The sequence below is a fragment of the Temnothorax nylanderi genome, unplaced genomic scaffold (genome assembly GCF_030848795.1).
Source record: "Temnothorax nylanderi isolate EJ_2023f unplaced genomic scaffold, tnyl_v1.0 TNYL_tig0088_pilon, whole genome shotgun sequence".
NCBI lineage: Eukaryota > Metazoa > Arthropoda > Insecta > Hymenoptera > Formicidae > Temnothorax > Temnothorax nylanderi.
The window spans coordinates 74,856-83,439 of NW_027249150.1; the positions used below are offsets into that span (position 1 = coordinate 74,856).

An 8,584-nucleotide genomic window follows, 5' to 3' on the forward strand; every position below is an offset into this window, starting at 1 on the left:
ACCTTCACCTCTCCACACCCCCTTGATCACCTCCTTCAGCCTTTCTCTCACCTGTCCCCTGCAGAACTTCCAAGCCTCGTTCCTTATGCCGTCCGGTCCCGCCGCTTTCCCCCTCTTCAATCTTCTTATCTGTTTTTCGATCTCTTCGTCTTTCCCTCCTAGCTGTCCCCTTCCCCGCTCCTTCCCATCCTATCTCATCCCTCATTCCTCCCTCTCCTCGCTCCGTCTTCACTCTCTGGGGTCATCCGCTCCTTCCTCGCGTGACAGACCTCCTCCCTTCTCCCTCGCCTCCTTCCCGAGGGCTCTTATTTTGCTCAGTATCAAACCTTTGTATTAGTTCTAACACACGATCGTATAAAAGAGTTTTTGCGTCGATTGCCATCACGTAATCTGCATGATTGAAAAGTTTAAATGGAACTTTCTCAGTTAGAAGAACATTTGGTAAGTGTTTGCCAAGTTCCAACACATTCTGAAAATCAAAAACCCATGCAATAATGAAAGAAACGATATTAATAACAAGATGATTTAAATATATGAAGAGTAGAAAATCGATCTGATTGATATAAATCAGCTGTTTTTCCTTTTATACTTTGCATTACATTTTACATTTAATTGGATTCTTTCGTATTGTTAACAGTTTACGTGATTACCATTTCATCATGTTTGTGTAAATATTTCTTTCTTTTGCTTTTACTTGTGAGTAAAAATTAGACAATAAAAAACTTAACGGAGAACTGTTACCTCGTCTGTAACAACCATATCATTTGTTGCGTAAAATAAAATTATTGGAGCAATTATCTTTTGAGATCATAACTTGGGGGTGTTTTCTGTTTGTATCGCTTATAGTTTTCAGCTATTCCATAATCATAGTTTCGAAAGTCATCTGCAACAAGCAACAATCGATATTAAATTAATCGTACATCTAGAAATACGTGCCTATAACTTAAAAATATATTTGAAAAAAAATTAAATAATTACATGCATATAATTATAAATTAACCTGCAGTAGAAAATTATGTAAATTAATTTACATCCTTCAGTAATATCTTATCTTAAACAACAAGAAATGTTTATTGTGACATCATATCAACTAGAATATTGCTTTATAAAAGGGAATTCTGTTTTATAAAAGAGGGAATACTCACTTATATGTATATTTTGGTAAAAATGCTCTAATGTTTGTACAGAAGTACCGGCTGGTAAATAGGATAATAAATCTGGCAGGCTTGTCTATAACAGAAATAATTTATATAAATAAAAAGGCATAAAGCGACTTAAATTAGAAAAGGAGATTAGGGAGTGACTAGAACCGTCACAGTAAGTTTATTTCATTATAAAAAATTAGAAAAATCATAAAATATAAGTATTTACACACATTATAAACATCGTATTACTTTTCCCGGGGAAAAAAAAGATTATGTATAATTATAAACATATATATGATTATATGTGATTATATATGAAATTTAATACTTTATATAAAATTATATATGGGTCCATATATATATCATTATATATATATGGACTTATATAATGCCAAATATAACTAGATATGAACACTAGATCATATATGCACTCATGTATGGATTTTAGGGCTGGTGATTTGCTCCGAAAGTTTCGATATTCGAAGCTTCGAAGCTTCGAAGCTTCAAAGTTTCGAAAAATATATTTGTGCAATGTGAATGGCGAATTCATTTAGAGGACGCTAAAAATATTCTAAATAAAAAGAATTAATTAATATATGTGCTTAAAAAATATGTAATTATTCCTAAATTACAATTTTGAAGTATTATAACTAGAGCTCGGAAAAAGAAACGGATACCCACAGATACCCAAGTACCGGCCCGTTTATCCGTTACCCGTGTATACGGATCTGGATCGGTTCCGCGAGTACCTGGATAATTCGAGTACCCGTACGATGTGGGTACCCGTATCGATGCGGGTACCAGCTACCCGTGTCAATACGGGTACCCGTTATACCTGCGTGAATACTGGTACCCGTATTGACGCGCATATAACAGCGTATGTTACAATGCTACAGATTCTGTATATTACACGGAGACGCGTATTGGGATCTGACATTCGTCGCCATGGCATCTGGTGGTCGAAAGTGAAAGCACTGAGGGCTCACGGATCTCGTGGCATTGTATAACATATGTACAGGCTTGACGTGCGGTCGTACCGGCTTTGCGTTGTATTTGTATTATTACGGATGTTAAATTTTATTCTCCGCGTTAAAAATCTACGAGCAGCATTAATTATTCAGTTCGCGGTTGTGAAAATAAAGCTCCAAAAACTTTAAATGTTCGATTTTATTGCTTTTCTAACCCCAAAATGTGCTTCATACACGTTAAACATTTATTTGGCAATTTAGAGAAAATTGATCGTTTTAAAGTCTGGAAAAATGCATTAAAAATGAAGAAAGTGACCCTTTATATGAGAAAGTGTTAGCCGTTCTGCGCCCTATATGGTTAAGCCCCGCCTCCATGTCAGATCCCAATAGTTGCTCGGTATTCGGTTTTATTGATCTTTCGGACTTTGAGCCAAAATAATATCGGCTCGTAACTGTAAAACTGACAAGCCTGCCTGTCTGCCTCCCCTTCTTAAAAAAGTAGGTAGAAGAAGGGACTCAAGAGGGACCCAGAGCTGTTACGAAAGATTAATATATCTCCGAATACCGAGCAAGTCAAATCTCGCACGGACGTCTCAGACCCACGTATGCACTAGATGTCATCTTTTTTGTAAGTAATAATTTTGCTAATTTTATTCAAAGTTCATTAAAGATAAAATATTAAATAAACTATGTTCATCCAAAGACTAAAATCGTCAACTACAATGTAAACAGATGCTTTGTGAATTTTTTCAGATTTTTTAAAATACTTTAAGGAGGTTCAATGGCTTCATCGGGGGGAGTAGTAGGACGCGGGGGTTCTGGCAACAGCGCACTAGCGTTTGAAGTAGTGGGAGTGAAGGGGATTGCTCTGATTGGTCGCCGCGTGTATAGTGCGTGCTGCTGTTCACGTCGTTCACGACCGTGGCAGTCTAGGAGACGAAAAATCAAGCAATTTATGCTTTAATAATTAATTTTTCTACGAAATGTGCGGTAACCTTCCCCTTTCTTTCGCTCATTTATTTGTAAATTATTAAGTTACATGTGCATATTTTTTTTCCTTATCATTTGCATTTTTTCTTGCACTTATTTCATTCTGAAGGTATGCAATATGTTATTTCCCATAAGAACCTATGTTAAAAAGTACAATTTTTGGAGTAGATTTTTTTCAAAACGGGACGGTGAAAAATTCCCAAAAAATTCACATAATTCTATTTTGCATTCCAGAACAACATATTAAAATTTCATGAAACTGGCTGCATTTTTTTGTAGCCACTGAACCTCCTTAAGGGGTCATGCCACCATGCAACTTTATTTTTTTCGATTTGTTTTTTTTTAATTTTCTTTAAGTTCGAAGTCTCTTAAGAACATTTTGAGCTAAGGCCAATGAGCTAAGAAATGCAATTTTATCACATAAGAAACTTGAGTCTTTTTTCTTTTGTGTTTTTCTCGAAACTACATTTTTCAAGTCGGGCGACGTTGTACAGCCGAAACTAATGGTCCGATTGACTTGAAATTTGGTAGGAATATGTCTAAATAGATTTTCTCCGACCTAGCATAGGATTTTTTTGGATATGTTGCTCCGTTTTTTAATAACAATTTTTGTTTTGCTTCCTCATAGAGGAAGCTTTGTTTTCGTAAATTCGTATATGAACTTTTGATTGTGTATAAAGTCGGTTCTAATCAACCAAATTTAAAAAAATTATATATAAAATAGAAGTAGAAGAAACCAAAGAAAAGATTGTTTTTTGAGTTTTTGATGTCAATATGTTCAGAGTGTTTTAAAACGTCGAAATATTGTATTAAAAAAAATGTCTGTATCTATGTATGTGTGTATGTATGTGCCAAGTTTACTGAAATTTCTATAACTCAAGAACTGATTAACTAAATTTTAAAGAATTATATATAAAATAAGGGTAGAAAAAATTGAAGAATATAATAGAATTAATAAAAATTGCTAATAATAAAAGGGTTATCGATTTTTGTTTAAAAAAAATCTACGTAATTGCTCTAATTTCTAAATTTTGAGATATCAAGTTTAATTTTTTTTTTAGATAGAGTATCATTAAAGGCAGGTTGGTGTTGAATTTAGCAAGGATCGGTGAAGGGATTACCGATTTCTGGCTATTTTTAGAAATGTCCGTGGTTGCTCTAATTTCCGTAAATTTTGAGATATCGAGCTTAATTTTTTTTATAGATAGAGTATTATTAAAGGTAGGTTGGTGTGGAATTTGGCAATGATCGGTGAAGGGGTTACCAATTTTTGCCTAAAAGTGTACAAGTTATACATGTAATCTCATATACAAGGTATCATTAAAGGAAGATTGTTTTGAATTTGAAGAAGATTGGTGAAAGGATTACTACTTTCTGCTTAAAAAATGTATAGGGTAGATCGAGGCGAATCGGATTACTAATTATTTAATTTGGCGAGGATCGGTGAAGAGATTACCTATTTCTGCTTAAAAAGTGTATAAGATGTACATGTAATTTTATATAGAGTATTATTAAAGGAAGGTTGTTTTGAATTTTCCGAGGATTGGTGAAGGAGTTACCGATTTTTTTTAAATGCTTTTCGCGTTCCAAACCCTATCTCCCTGCTAGAGGTTTCCAGGGAACTCGAACGCTTATACAGAAAAGAAAACTCTTCCCGGATCTCCCGACGGCGTCTCCAGGTCATTTTGGGTTACCCCGACGAACACTCTTACGAGGGCCCGAATTGTATGCGGTTCCGCTGCCGCGTTCCGGAATAGGAACCGGATTCCCTTTCGCCCGACGGGCGAGGCCAGATATCTATAGCATACGCTGTTATTCCCGCGTCGATACGGGTACCCAAATTAGGGCTGGTAATTTGCTTCGAAGAATTCGATATTCGAAGCTTCGAAAGTTCGAAGTTAACTTCAAAGCTTCGAATTCTTTCGAAGCTTCGGAGCTTCGAAGTTGTCAAAAATAACAGCACTAGTATGGATTATACATGTAAGATTTATATGGAAGTACATATAATTCTATATGATTATATCCCAAGTAGCAAGATGACGTCTAAAGACGTCTTATTGACGTTAGAGAATGTCATTAAGACGTTATTAACACGTCATTTGACGTTACTCTGCTACCAGAGATATAATATTATACAGCCTACACAGCAAAATATATAATCTTTTTTTCCCGGGTTGTGTGTCTTATGTATGATAAAACTTACAGTGTTAAGTTGTGCTGGATCAGAACCGACGATTAAAAATAATGCAGTGACGCAAATAATTTGAGTCCACGTATTATCTTTACATAACATTCTTCCTACCGTAACAGTCGCTAAAGATTGTGGGAGAAAATCGTATATTTCACGCTCTCGTAGAACTTCCTGGCACGTGTAAAACAAACAAATCAAGTATTACCTCATAAAGCTAAGAATATTTTTAGCACATTAAATAATAAAAATTATGATCCTTGTATTTTAAACATTAATGCTTGCAATAAGAAGTCACAGATTTTAGCAGTTACCTTCAATATTGGAAAAATGTTGAAAACTTCGTTAATTATAGGTGCTACTTTTATCCAAAAAGAACCAGGAGCCAGACCAATAGCCATTTTTATTTTTATATTATATTCTGGTTTTGTTGACAGAAGAGTGAGCAGCGTAGTACCTCCCATTGAATGACCGATATAGTATAAATCTTTTCGCTTTGTATAATTGAGAATGTAATCGAACATGGCCGGCAGATCTTTTGTTCCAATCTCGTGAAAGCTGAAAAGAGTAAGAATTATGATATTATTTTACAAAACATTTTCTCGCCCTCTTCTCTATTTGATAAATGTACGCAATCAATTTACAGTGAGAAAACGAGTAAAAAATAAAAGACTTACAATCTTGGGAATAAAGAGAATACTGTGCAAACTTTAACGTTTATAAAACGTGTTATAAATTTCCTTTTTTCATTTTCATACATGCTTTACGTCTTTATTGCATATACTTTTTTAGAAATTCCTGACTTTATATTTATATCACTTCACTTGGTAAGTATACTCTATTCAGTACAAGTAACGATTATTTTATCATTTTGCTTCATAAATATCTCATTTTTAGGCAGGTCGTACTTTTGATTTAAAATTTATAAGCTTGAGATCTGATGTTCGCTCAAAATAATTTTTAATAAAACTATTTTACCTATATTGCCAGAATTTGGGATCGTATGTCGTCATATTTACATGCGATCTGCAGTAACTATTTCCTCTTACATTTCCAACCCATACGTCATATCCTTGATCTGCCAATAAAAATGCTGCAACATAAGATAATAATAAGCTAATTGACTATTAGTACGATGTATAAAATCGATGAAATGTATATGAAAATGTGTTTTCTTTTCTAAAATTTAAAATCAGTTTTTCAAAAACATTATATTTCGCAATTTTTAAAACTGTATTAATTTGATTAAGCTTCAAATTTTATTTAATTCCACTTCAAATTGGAGAATAACTAATGTTCCATTATGTCTTTGTAATCTCCTTTGACATCTATATATCATGAAAAAAAACTCTTTATTTCCAATAGCTTGATATTAAAATATTAATATTTTTCGCAATGATTTCTTTACAGTTATTTAGATGCATATAGCATCAAAAATTAATTTTAAAATATTAAATAGTATTGCCTTAACATTTTTATATATAAAAAGGCATTTCGACTAAATTTTAAAATAGCACACTTGCAAAAACGTTACAGCATTAATAATTTTCAAGTTATAAGATTTGAAGGTAAAATCTTTTTTCCACAAGAACGCTATATGGTGAAATTTTACACGATGCTTTGAATTGATTCGCACGTTACATTAACAACTACATGTAATCAGTAAATATACGTACCAAGATCTTTACCAGGACCGAATATTACCCAGGAATCAGATGAAGCCAAAAGACCGTGTTGCATAAATATAATTTCCTTCTTTTTCTTATTATCCGATAATGGACTTCCAGGTATCCTGTGTATTTTCAAATTGTAACCATCCTCCGTTGTGACGTTATGCTCCTCAGCGGGATAATTATATCGTTCTACCAAGCCAATCTATGTAAAAGAATAGCATAATATGTAACATCAGCGAGATATCATCGTTTTATCTCTATTTCGATTTCGATTAATTTTAAATGTCAAAAAATATTTACACAACGTTTAGACACTTTTGGCTTAACAATTTAAGACGACGAAATTGTATATGATATAGTTTAATCTATATTCATCATAGAACTACAAAGATAAATTTAATTTACTACAAAATACACCTAAATTTAAGACTAAAACTGAAAAGAATTTTTACTCACAAAATCCAATACTTTTCCACTCATCATTTCTTCGACTTGATCCATTCTTCTTACTCTCACTAAACCAGGGTCCTTAGGGAAGAACAAATTTAAGAATTCATTTAGAAGAACCGACAATATGCTCTGCAATCTTCCTTCTGATTCTGAGAACGTCATAATAATTAAAAATGCAAGAAACATGGATTTCATATCTGATGTAATCATATCACTTATTGCAAAGTAGATTGTAAGAAAAGTCCTATATGTCGGCACAATCTGACTTAAAATACTTTTTGGCAAACTCGAGGCAACTTATTCCTGCAATACGGTCTGCAATGAGAAACAAAACGCGATAAGTGCTGAGTCGACAGTAGATAAGCTATGCCGGTGCTAACTCAATTGTGGAGGGGGATGACGGCGTGGAGGAAGGAGGCAGGGGTGGTGGGTGGCGAGGGGGGGGCTAGGGGGGTTGAATTTAAAAAAAAAATAAATAAAAATTAAATAGATTAATAAATAGATAAATTAAATAGATTAATAAATAGAAAATTAAATAGATTAATAAATAGATAAATTTAAAAAAATAGATAAATAGAAAATTAAATAAATAAATAAATAAATAGATAAATAAATAAATAAATAGATAAATAAATAAATAATTATGGTGCCGAAGGGCATTTTCTAGGTCTACGTTCAAAAAAAATCAACAAATAAAAAAACATATTTACGTGACAATAGATTTTAGTTGAACGCAGGAAGAGGTTCTTTCAAGATTGCAGCCGGATATTTATTTAGGTTATAATTATGGTACCAAAGACCATTTTTCTAGGTCTGCGTTCCAAAGAAATTTTGTATCGAAGAGTTTCTTATGCAAATGTTATAGAATCGAGCGCCGATGACAGGCTGCTATAATTTATGACCTACAATTATCACGTCCTATGAATAGCTCCGTGTCAGGACATCCGTCCCCGTAGCTGCTCAGGTGGGGAGGGGAGGGAGTAAAGATACAAACAGTCAGACTCTTTTACGCACGAACGCACGAGTGCAAGTACCTGAGATTTTGAAATTTGCTTCATCTGATGTGTAGATATACTATGATTGGTGGGGGTATCTCTCAACATGATGGTGAAAAACAGGGACGAACAAATTCTATGTTTTTTGCGTGGAGGCACATCCGGCCAGATAAGA

At 33.7% G+C, this 8,584-nt stretch overlaps 1 pseudogene; it reads right to left on the reverse strand.

Moving 5' to 3' along the window:
- Positions 1–213: 213 nt before the first annotated feature.
- Positions 214–8,106, reverse strand: LOC139774813 (lipase 3-like; annotated as a pseudogene).
- Between the last annotated feature and the right edge of the window lie 478 nt (positions 8,107–8,584).